Below are 12,244 nucleotides of genomic sequence, written 5' to 3'. Positions count from 1 at the left end.
TGGGCCCTGGGAGCACCCAGGCGGGTGGGCGTGGCTGTGAACGTGGGAGGCGGGACGGAAGGTGAGGGAGGGGGCTTGGCGGCAGATGTTGGTATGATACATGGAGCTCCATCTTGGATCACGAGGACAAGACTACTCTTCAGCGAAGTGTGGAGCAGAGAGGGAGATGCAATCAGGGTCAGATGACCCACTGATCCAGCACTCTCCCACTGCAGAAGTCGCCGTCCTAGTCTGCTATTTACTAGTTGTTTGGTTTGGGGAAAATAGTTTCTTTTCCTTTATTACATAATAGTTCAGTTCAGTTCAGTTCGGTTCAGTCACTCAGTCCTGTCAGACTCTGCGACCCCATGAACCGCAGCACGCCAGGCCTCCCTGTCCATCACCAACTTCCGGAGCCCACCTAGTCCCATGTACATTGAGTCAGTGATGCCATGCAACCACCTCACTTATTACATAATAGTAGCCTCTTAATTGCGATGTTGTGGAGATTTGTAAGTGAGTATGCGTGAAATGACTGACAATATTCGGTAAGCATCAGTGCTCAATAAGGGTTCATTCTCTCTCTTCTTTTTGCATCACTTTCTCAAAGTGTTTTAAAGTCATAAAAGGTATATTTAAGATTTGAGACCTGTGGAGATACTGCTGAAGAAAACTGTCATTAAAAGATGCATTAAATTCAAAGTCTAATTACAAGGGGCTCTGATGTTAAGCTGGTCTGAAGCTAGGAACCAAAAAAACTTTTTTTCCCTCTAAGAGGTATGATTCAGGACTTAATTTTCACCTAAATGTTCTAGGAAGTGGAGATCAAGAGGGTCCTCAATAATAAGAGGCAGTGGAGGGGGCAGGAGTGGGGGGTCACTTGATTCAGCACATGGGACAGTGGCTGCCCCAGACTTGCCCCACTGAGGCTGCAGGGTTTTCTGGGATAGAGTCCTACTCTCAGAGTGTTTCAGGGACCAGACGACTTACTGGTGGCAAAATAAGAAAGAAATCCTGTAACATGGAATGAGTAAATATTTAATATATTCTAAGCTGAAGATTGCATACGTTTTTCTTTGCCTTCAGAGTTCTTATTTAAAATGTTTTTCTTTTCCCCCAAATGATACCTTGTCATTGAAGAAAATAAAAAATAAGAATTAAAAATCTTATTTATAATTCAAACATGTCAAAGTAATCACCATTTATATTCTCTCACATATACTGCCAAATTTAGTTTTATATGTAATAATTATACAAGTAAAATTTGATTTTACATATAAGTGTATTACATTTATATGTAATATCCTTTTAATATGCTATTTTACTGACTAACAAGCACATGGAAATATGTTAAACATCATTAGTCGTTAGGGAAATGCAAGTCAATGCTACAATGGGATACCACTTCACACCCAATAGAATGGTGAAAGTAAAAGCGTTAGTCACTCAGTCATGTCTGACTCTTTGTGACCCCATGGTCTGTAACCTCTGTTCATGGAATTTCCCAGGCAAGAATACTGGAGTGGGTTGCCATAACATTTCCCAGAGGATCTTCCTGGTCCAGGAATCGAACTGGGGTCTCCTGCATTGCAGGCAGATTCTTTACTATCTGACCTACCAGGCAAGTCCTAATAGGATGGTAAGGATATAAAAAAATGGAGGACACGTGTTGGTGAAGATGTGGGGTAGTTGGAATTCTCGTATGTTGTTGCTAGGAATGTAAAATGATGCAACCACTGTGGAAAACAGCTTGGTATTTCCTCAGTAAGTTAAACCTGCAAGTATCATATGATTCAGCCATCTCATGCCTGGGTATGCACAAAGACTTGAAAATATGTGTTCAAACAAGAACTTCTACATGACTCTCTGTAGTGGCACTATCCACAATTGCCAAAAGTTGGATATTTGGGAAACAACTCAAGTATCCATTAACAGATGAATGAATAAGTAAAATGAGGTATATCCATAACAAGGAATATTATTGGGTCACAAAAAGGAATAAAGCACTGATACATGCTACAACATGAATGAACTTTGAAAACATTATGCTAAGTGACAGGAACTGGATACAAAATGTCATATATTGTATAATTCCATGTATATGAAATGTGAAGCATGGGTAAATCTGTAGCGATAGATAGATAGAGCTGGAGGGTGGAGGACAAAATGGAGAGTGACTGCTGCTAGGTATAAAGTTTCTTTTTCAGATGATGAAAATATCTTGGAACTAGTAGAAGTTTTGACTGCACCACATTGTGAATGTACTAGATGCATGGACTTGAACACTTTATAATGGTCACAATGGCAAATTTTATGCTGTGCGAATTTTGCCACAAGAAAAAAATGCTATTTTACCATGCATTTCTCTTGTTAATCTGGACTTTTCAGATAGAAAATATTGTGAACATCCTTCCACAACATACAGTCATCATCTTGGGGGTCTTTAGAATCTTTAAGTGTTAAGTGTTCAAGCCACTGTTTATTTTTGTAAATGGCATTATGTTAGAAAATAATCTAATTTAATTTGTCTCACTTTATAAGGATTCTCTTTATACACCTTGATGACTTGAAATATCACTATCAATTACATATTGAGTTACTCTTAATCACATAATTTTGAGTGTAGAAATTTTGTTTTTTAGCAATAGACACACATACATTTATGTGGGTGTGGTTAAACACTTTTTATGCAACACATAGGGCTTGATAACTCTACAGTCACTGATGTTTTTGGTCCTATTAACAGAGGTAGACCACTGAAAGGAAGGTGATGACACTTCAGTTCTCTCAGGTAAACACTGATTTCATCCTCTCACCAGTCTATGGATTGGAGAAATTAACTAACTTGTTCAAGGTCACTTGATTGATGAGTGGTGGAATGGGGGTAAATTTTACCAGCTTGGCTTCAGTGGTCATGCCTAACCTAAGGAAGTGAAGTGATTTTTAGTGTGTGTCTCAGCCCCAGTTGTGTCATATTACCTGGAGAACCTGTGTAAGCTTACAAGATGAGACTCTTTGATGAGTGGTGTCTAAATTTTTAAGTTGAATATTTTTGACAGGGAATTCATTCATTCATGTAGAAAATAAGATGCTCAATGAAAAATATTGGTCTTCCTATATCCTTTGTTGGATACCAGGCCAGAAGAGGGTGGGTCACCAGTGACTTGTGCTCAGCGGCTCCACCCGCAGCCAAAGTCCACCCTCAGCAGGCATGATCAGCTCTGGCTTCCTGAGTGACTTCTTGTCCAGCAGGACGCGGAAGCACAGCAGGGTGAGCACCAGGATCACCCTCATCTTGCTCATGGCGAGTGTCTGCCTGATGCAGGTCCTGTGGGTAAGAGTGGGGGCTCTGACTGCACCATCATTCCGGCCTCATTGCACCCGGAATCTGGCCTGCAACCCCCACCCATGACAGCAGAGGTAGAGGCTAATTGTGCCTGGGATCCCTTTGTGGGCTTGAATATTCCCTGAACCTGGGCCCCGCTCCAGTCCTGAACTCACACCAGCAGGTGGAAATGGGGCTCTCAGCACACTCTCTTTGGGCCCACCACCTTTCCCAGACTCTTACCCATTATGTCTTGGAGAGTGGAAGGGGGAGAGCCAGAACTCTATCTTTGTTTTCCCCATTCCTCTGCCCCACAGTTATGCCAGGAATCTAAGTCCCAGACCCCACCCCCCACCCCTACCTCAGAAGCCCACCACCCTCACCTGGGCCCCGAAAAGAAGGGACCGAAGGCCAGCGGTGACCTCCCTTTGGTGTTTTCTGGCTCGAAGCAGGAGCCATAGACCTGGGGACAAGACAGGGCTACTGTCTGGGATCTCTCAGAATGTCCATCCTTAGAGTGGCAGATGTGTGTATAATGGAAGGAGGTGATGTCTGCTATGCAAGCCAGAACTCTTTGCCCTTCCTTGCATCCCCCAAGGGGAGGGGGGCAGCACCTCAGGATCTGGCCACACAGATGGGTTATGGTGGGTCCTGAAAATACTGATGAAACAGATAACACCTGTGGAAGAAGAGGGGCCAGTCAGGACTAAGTCCAATCTGCTGATGAGTCCCTCTTTCTCACCAGGAACCTTCTCCCCTAGTCATTATGGGTACCTCTGGGGATGACCTGGCCATCTGGAAGCACAATGTCCTGGGTACAGCAGCAGGAGATGACCATGACTGGGGGCTGCAGTCGCAGACTGTCCTTGATGCACATGGTCAGGAAGGGCAACTGGGCAAGGTCATCCCTGAGGAAACCATATGGCATCCAGGGAGCAAAAACAGAGATCCTCCAACCCTCTCCAACCTTATAGGTCCTATAAGATCCCCTCTGCCTATAAGAAAACCACAGACGGATCAAATAGCTCATTATGTTGTATACATTAAATATGGACAGCTTTTCTTTGTCTATCACACTTCAATAAAATGGTTCTTGAAAGAAAAGTAGTGCCACAGAAGTACCAGACAAAATTTACTCACATATTTTTAGAAGCCTTTCTGAGAAAAACTACAAAAAGCCAACAATAAAAATATTTACAAAATTGTATAAAATCAAAACATTCTTTGTGGCAAGTCTGCAAAATCAAAAGGCAATGCATAAGAAACAAAAAAAGCAAATTCAATATTTACTCTTATTTGTTATGGCACTAGAGATACTAGCTAATGCAATTAGACATGAGAAAAAGAGTAATACCATTTGAAACATGGGGGGAAATGTATAATTTTTTGCACATAGTGATGTTATACTTAGAAAAGAAGAGAAATCACTGGAAAACTTTCATAAACATTGAAGGTAAGATCCAGTATTGGAGCTGAATTCTTTTTCTAAAAAATTCTTTCTTTTTGTGTGGTGATTTAAATTATTTTTTTATGATTTAAATTCTTAATAGATGATACAGTTAACATAGTTCAAAGTTGGAACAACACAACCATCACCCCTATGGTCCAACAGCACTCATTTCTCCTCACAGTTTGCCTAGTGGTTATTTTTATGTATCATCCTAGAGGCATTTAAAAAAAAAACTTTTAATTTTGTATTTATTTTGTATTGCTCACAGCCATGAACAATGTTGTGATGGTTTCAAGTGGACAGCAAAGGGACTCAGCCACACATATTCATGCACCAGTTCTCCCCCAAATTCCACTCCCATCCAGGCTGCCACGTAGCATTGAGGCGGGTTCCATGTGTTACACAGTAGGTCCTTGTGTATTATCCATCTTAAACATGGTGGTGTATACATGCCCATCTCAAGCTCCCTAACTGTCCTTTCCCCCATCCTTCCCTCTGGCAACCATAAGGTCATCCTTTAAGTCTGTGGGTCTGTTTTTGTTTTGTAATTAAATTCACTTGTATTATTTCTTTTTAGATCCACATATAAAGGATGTCATATATTTCTCTTTCTGTTTGACTTACTTCACTCAGTATGACAATTTCTAGGTCCATCCCTGTGGCTGCAAATGGCATTTTTCACTCTTTAATGGCTGAGTAATGCTCCATTGTACACATCAAAGGTTTTTTTTAAAAAATTTTTAAAATTTTTTAAATTTTTATTAGTTGGAGGCTAATTACTTCACAACATTTCAGTGGATCGGGATGGGGAATACATCAAAGGTTTTGTTTCATTAAAAATTATATAATAGCATACTCTGTACTATACCTACTGCTCTGTATCTATTTCATGTAATAGCATATCTGTGTCTTATTGTACACCCTCTGGGATTTATGTCACGATACAGGCTTCTTACTGTGGAGCTGTAATATAACTTCCCATAGTTTTCTCTAGAGCCTTTAAGACGCCCTTATATGTTTTAAATCTTTGATTCATGTAGATGTTACTTTCTTGCCAGACATGAGAATCAAGTTGAATTAACTATTTTTTCCATGTAGTTTCCCTGGTGTTTCAAAAGTTTTTATTATTAAGATGATCTTTATTTTTCCTACTGATATGGGACTCCATATTTAGCAGTTACTACGTTCACTGAGCAAGAAATTGACATCTATAAATTATTAATTTTTCTATTAGAAAAAATAGAAAAGATGATGTTATAAAATATGTGGATTAAATTTAACAAGAAATGTGAATGTCTGTATTCAAAATGAACTTGTAAATGTTTCTCAATCCAGATAGACTATATTCACCATAGCAACAAGAGTACCTAAGGGTTTATTTAGCAAAAGCTGGTCAAGATCTCTATGCTAGAATTGTAGACTCTACTAAAAGACCAAGTATTATTTTAATATCCAGAATTGGATATCTGCTCCACACTCTAGGACAGTGTGTTAATATTATGATGTGATCTATGCTCCACAGGTCAATCATATATCAACCCCTTCCTTTCCTCCTTTCTCTCTCCCTCTCTCTCCCTCTTTGCCTCCATCTCTTCATCTTTGACCAGCTATCTTGTTGACCTTACCTCAAATGCACCCACCTCTCTACTGATCAACTTTCAGGGTCTGAGATGAGGCACTTTTCCCCACCTTCTACTTTGTCTGTCTTACTCTAAACCGAAGCTCTGCCCATGTATACAGGGAGTTTCTTGACTATTCTCCCATGAGACTAGGAAGGCAAAGGCCGGGTCTAGGTTCTTTCTGAGTCTCTGCAACACAGAATGGCTGAGAAGAATTGGAGATGTCATAGAACTGAGAAGAGGGAAGAAGTGTTCTAGTGTTTGTTGAATGGGGACTGGATGGAGGAAGATGCAGGTATACCTGAACAGGTGTTGATTGACTTTAGTTCCTAAGAGTTCCACATGAAACCTGGACTAAATAATATGAGGAATTAAGGAGCAGGATATGAGGAAACACTCAGGGAGTGAAGATGTTGGAAAATATGTAATTTCAGAGAGAAAAATAAGAGAGTAGAGGGAAATTTCACTTACTGAATATGTGCTAAGTGGTATCATCTACCCTCACACATTGTCACTGATTATCTCAGAAATCCAAGTCTTTCTGTCTCAAAAGCCTGCAAACTTCCTCCTACTATACCTGCTGTGCACCAGACCTTGTCTCTGGGTCTGCCCACTAAGAAATAATAACAGAGTCCACAAAAAGATTTTTTTCTCTTCCCCAGCCAGGGAACAGAGCCAGTGAGAGGGACTCAAAAAAGTGCCATGAGGACTTGCACTCATCATTCAGTCTCTTTAGGCTCACGGTCCTTCAGGAGCTCTTGTACCTCCTGCCAGCAATGCTCCTGATGTTCTGGGCACTTTGCAAAGTTGTACAGGATTCAGGAGAGGCCACTGGTTATGGTGTCGTGGCCTGAGGGGTAGCCAGACACGCTTGGGTCGCTGGGCTACTTCAGCACCAGAGGGTGGACAGCACCTTAACAGAAAGGACCAAGGGGAGGATGGAGAGGCATGGGGGATAGTTCAGGGTCCACACACCTAGTTCCTGCAGTGGACGGTCCCATGATCCCCTCTGTAGTACCACACTGGGACCCTCACCCTCAAACATGAAGGTGTCAGCTTCAGCTTAGGTATCTTCATCTGGCAATCCTTTCCCATCTTCATCCTGGAGAGAAAGCAAGAGCCCCAGATTCACACTAGCTCTGAGGGCCCATAAGCCTAAACTGAGACAATCTCTGAAATTCCATTATCCATCCAGAAACTCAAGCCCACTCTGAAATCCTAAACCTCCTGGGCACTCTATCACCAGAGGCCCCATCCAGAGATCTCCTCCTTGACCTCCTTGCCTCCTATGCCATCCATGGTAAAGAGAATCAAAGATTCATAGAAATTTTCATGTTTATACATGATGCAACCTAGGTTACAGGATGATTAAATGACAACTTGCCATGGAAGCTAGAGTTTAAACATTGTCCCAAAGCCATTTGCTTATAGGCTAGGATATTAAATCCAGAGATTCTTTTTTTTTTTTTTTTAAATATGGGACGCTTCACGAATTTGCATGTCATCCTTGCGCAGGGGCCATGCTAATCTTCTCTTTATCGTTCCAATTTTAGTATATGTGCTGCCGAAGCGAGCACCAGAGATTCTTTAGTCTCCTGGAGGGAAGAGATGGATTAGAAACCTATAGAACCTATAAATTGCCCTCTCACTGATAAGGATGTAAGTTCCAGAACAACCTCTCTCCCTTCCTTCCTCTCCCCTATTTCTCTCCATCTCTCTCTCCTCTTTTTCTATTTCCTTTCCCCTCACTCTCTAAAGAGAAAGTGAAAGTCACTCAGTTGTGTCCAACTCTTTGCGACCCCATGGACTATACAGTCCATGGAATTCTCCAGGCCAGAATACTGGAGTGGGTAGCCTTTCCCTTCTCCAGGAGAACTCCCAACCCAGGGATTGAACCCAGGTCTCCCACATTGCAGGCAGATTCTTTACCAGCTGAGCCACAAGGGAAGCCCCTCACCCACTAGGGTGAAGGGAAAGGGGAAGAAGAGAAGAAGGAGAAGATATATCAGCTGTCCTATATAAGTTCCAAATTTCAAAATCCAGAGGTACCTGTTCTGTGATGCAACCATGCTTGCATGTACAGGTAAAAGCATCATGGTGCCCTCAAAGGAATTTGGGGATGGGGAAACTGAGCTACAACTCTACTCTGACTACTGTTTCTACTATGAGAAATAAATGTGCTGCTCTGATCCAGGCTTCCTTCTCTCTCTCTGTGTGTGTATACACATACACATATATGTGTATATTTATGTATGCATGCATGCTCAGTCATACAGTCCTGTTCAACTCTTTGTGACCCCATGCACTGTAGCCCACCAGGCTCCTCTGTCCATGGGATTATCCTGGCAAGAGTACTGGAGTGGGTTGCCATTTCCTCCTCCAGAGGATCTTCCTGACCCAGGGATTGAACCCAAGCTTCCTGCAGCTCCTGCATTGCAGGTGGATTCTTTACCACTGAGCCATGTGGGAAGCCCATGTATGCATGTATGTGTACATGTGCATCTACCACAGAGGTAGATAACTTATTAGCTTGGGAGTAAGAGTAAAATCTCAGACCTTCACAGTTTCAGACTTAGCACTCCCCTGCAGACCAGTTTCACATGGTCATGTCTAAAACTTATCCATGACCCATTTCTCTCTTCCTCAACACCTCCTGTGGCTCCCCAGTACCCTATGCATCCCATCCAAGATCTCTGATCAGATCAAAGTTCATTCTGCTTCTTGAGCTCAGATCCCACAGCAGCCTACCTTGGTCAGCAGGAGCACATCAATGAAGTCCAAAGTCTTGGTCTTCACCTTGACCTTGAGGAAGCCATCAATACTGCCATTGAGGTGGGGCTGGCGCTGCTCCTGGGTGACTGCATCTATGCAGCCATGCAGAAGGGCAAGTCCTGAGGAAGTGCCGCCCATCTGGGGTGAGGAAGCCCAGGAAGTCCATGTACAGGAAGATCTGCCAGTGCAGTTTAGCCACAAGTGCACTGAGCTCCAAGAAGGTGGCAATATATTCACTGGGCTTCCTGAAGGATGAGACCAGGAAGGGATGCCACCGCTTAAAACACCGGAAGCCCAGAAGCTGGGGGCTACCTCCCATCAGGAAACTGAGGCTCCAAGAACAGATGGTTCACAGATACAGTGTGGGGATGAGCCAGGAGATGTGACTCTTCAGACTCTTCTCAACCCACATCCCATCTCTGTGAGCTGCCTCCATGCCCCAGGCACCCAGAGCACAGCTTAGACATCAGGCTTCTCTCCTTTCTCTCTCACCCAGTTTCAGTCCCCCTCTCCTTCCCCATACTGTCCACTCAGCTCAGACCTTATCCTCTCCCAGCTGATCAATGCGGATAATGCCTTCCCCAGTCTCCTTACCTCCAGTTGTCAACCTCATCCAGTGTCTGCATTGTGGTCAGTCTTCTCTCCAGTCAGATGTCCAAGTTCAGCTTTGACCTTGATCCTCATCTGCTTATACACCTTCTATGACTCCTAGGAAACCTCAGATATACTTCATATCCTCTGTCTACTTCAGAATGTCCTTAAGACATTCCTTCCACCTCATACCCAATTTGTCTCCTTACTGTTGCACTTACTTTGCTCATTCTAACCTCCTAGCGTTTATTAAACACTCTGCGTACCTGTAAGGTTTGCTGTTTCTCTTTCCCTTTTCCTGTCTTTCAATGTCCAGTTTGACCCATCTCCTCCAGGAAGGCTTTTCTGATGGTCCACTTCAGTCTCACTCATTTACTCCTTTGGGTCTAGGGCTCATATTCCCAGGCCCTGGGCCGAGCACTCCCTCCTGGCAGTTGCTGTTGAAACTGAAGACGCCTTTCTGCGGACTGTCCAGGGTCATGAGGCTGGTGTGTTCAAACATGTCCAGATGGGTGTGGCCCTTTTTAATCAGGTGTTATCATTTGGGCTGGACAGAGAAGGGGACACGGCTGAGGTTGGAAACTGCTTCCTCCCTAACCCCAGACACCAGATGCACTCTCCAGACCCTGCCTGCTGGTCCTAGGCTCCGATCTTCACAGATGACCAGCCTTGAGTAGGAGTGGAAGTTGTTACATTAAGGTAAGAAGTCCCCAGTCTGGGAGTCAGGAGATCTGCTATTAATATAATTTTGGTTCCTCCCACTACATTCTGTGCACTGTTGGTCAGCTTACTGAGTAAAGTAACTGCACAGCAAATGTCAGACCTCATCATCTTCATTGTTAGAAATTGATGAGGGAAAGGTCCCCTATGTTGAGAGAGGTATTCCTCTATGGGTCCTGTGTACATTTGTACTTTTTTGCTTCGTATGCCAAAAAAAAAAAAAAAAAAAAAAAAAGAAAGAAAGAAAGAAAGAAAAAAGCAAGACTCTGATATTCTTTACCTGGGCCATTTCACAGAGTTGTGTTTTTAGCAAACAACCTTGAGGAGTGAGGTAATGTCTCCTCCTGGACAGGTATTAGGGGGAATTGCTTTTAATTGATATAAAAGTCACAATTTCTCTTAACTCCCCCTGCCCCCCACCATAATACAACATAGCAGGCACATACATCAGCATACTACGTGAGAAGGCATTATATCAAAGCCCAACTGTGTAACCTGCATGATATATAGTGACTTGGAAGATGAATGCAAACCAATGAGAAACACATGTTGTTGCCTTCTGAGGGTAATAAATTGTCCTCTGTCTCTCACCCAGGAGTTTCATGTCTCCTGGCAGAATCCATTGTCAGCTTGCAGGTATGGTAAAAAATCCCAGGCACTTCACAAAAGCCTGACCTCCAGGCTCATCATTCCCACATATATATCCAAACCCTTTGCAGTGCAATTTTTCAGTAACTTCTCTTAGGAGGTGGGGCCTCTTTCACTATCCTTGGATTCTGAGCTGGTTTTGGAGCTGCTTTAGCCAATAGACTGGTGAAAATGATGAAGTAGTCATCCCAAACCTAGACCCCAAGGAGGACTGCAGCTTACTTTCAGTTTGTTGGAACCTTGCTTCTGCCATGTGAGCAAGCCTAAAGGGAGAGAATCACATGAAAGGACATTCAGTTGTCTCAGCTGAGGTCATCTGAGATCAATCTGCAGTCAGTCAAGCCACAAAGATGAGAGAGGACTGATCTCAGACCAGTAAGTCTGACCTCCGGCAGACCACCCGATCACCCCAGTTCATCACAGATATATGAGTGGCCCCATCCATGTCCAGAAGAACCAGCCTACTGACTCACAAACTTGTCAATACTAAGCACTTATTGTTTTCAAGTGATTTGTTACTCTGGTATAATGACTACATGATATTCATCATTATCATCAACCATGTCTCAAGATTTCAAGCCTTCTGTGAGGGAAACATAGAAACTAACAACTTCTGAGCACCTACCATGTTCCAGGAACATGACTCCATTACATCATCTTGGCCACCCTACAAAGTAGGGATCACATAATCCTCACTTTTCAATTGTGGAAACCAAGGCTCAGAAAGAAAGCCATGGCCTTAAAGTCACCCACAAGAGTCATATTCCAGACAAGACGTTGTTGAGTCCCTGTTATCCCCAAGACCCCAGCTGGAACCCTGGGTTCAAGAGACTCACGTGCATGATCTCTGCGCTCTTGGTGAAAATCTTCATATGGGGCTTCAGGATGTTGAAGTGGAAGGCGGGTGTCAGCATGCGACGGTGCCTGCTCCACTTGTCACTAGCACTCAGCAGGAGCCCATCCCCTAACAGAGATAGCCACGGGGAGTGGGCAAAGGAAGACCTTTCCCTGGGTCCCCAGGGTCATCCCCAACCCCCTTCACTCACAAATACTCATCCAGTCAGGGCTTCAGAGTGTTGTAGAAAAGCATGTCTTTTGGTGCGATGGCAGCTGACATGAAGACAATCAAGGGCCAGAGTG

General features: G+C 43.4%; 1 non-coding gene and 1 pseudogene across 1 annotated transcript; both read right to left on the bottom strand.

Annotated features, from left to right (window-relative positions):
* Positions 1-3,132: 3,132 nt before the first annotated feature.
* LOC136155444 (prostaglandin E2 omega-hydroxylase CYP4F21-like) lies at positions 3,133-12,221 on the bottom strand (annotated as a pseudogene).
* On the bottom strand, positions 7,844-7,950 carry LOC136156682 (U6 spliceosomal RNA). Its single transcript, XR_010661170.1, has one exon. It is a non-coding gene; the product is annotated as a U6 spliceosomal RNA (small nuclear RNA).
* Positions 12,222-12,244: the final 23 nt, after the last annotated feature.

Source organism: Muntiacus reevesi, chromosome 1, assembly GCF_963930625.1.
Source record: "Muntiacus reevesi chromosome 1, mMunRee1.1, whole genome shotgun sequence".
Lineage (NCBI taxonomy): Eukaryota > Metazoa > Chordata > Mammalia > Artiodactyla > Cervidae > Muntiacus > Muntiacus reevesi.
This window is presented reverse-complemented; position numbering and strand designations above follow the sequence as displayed.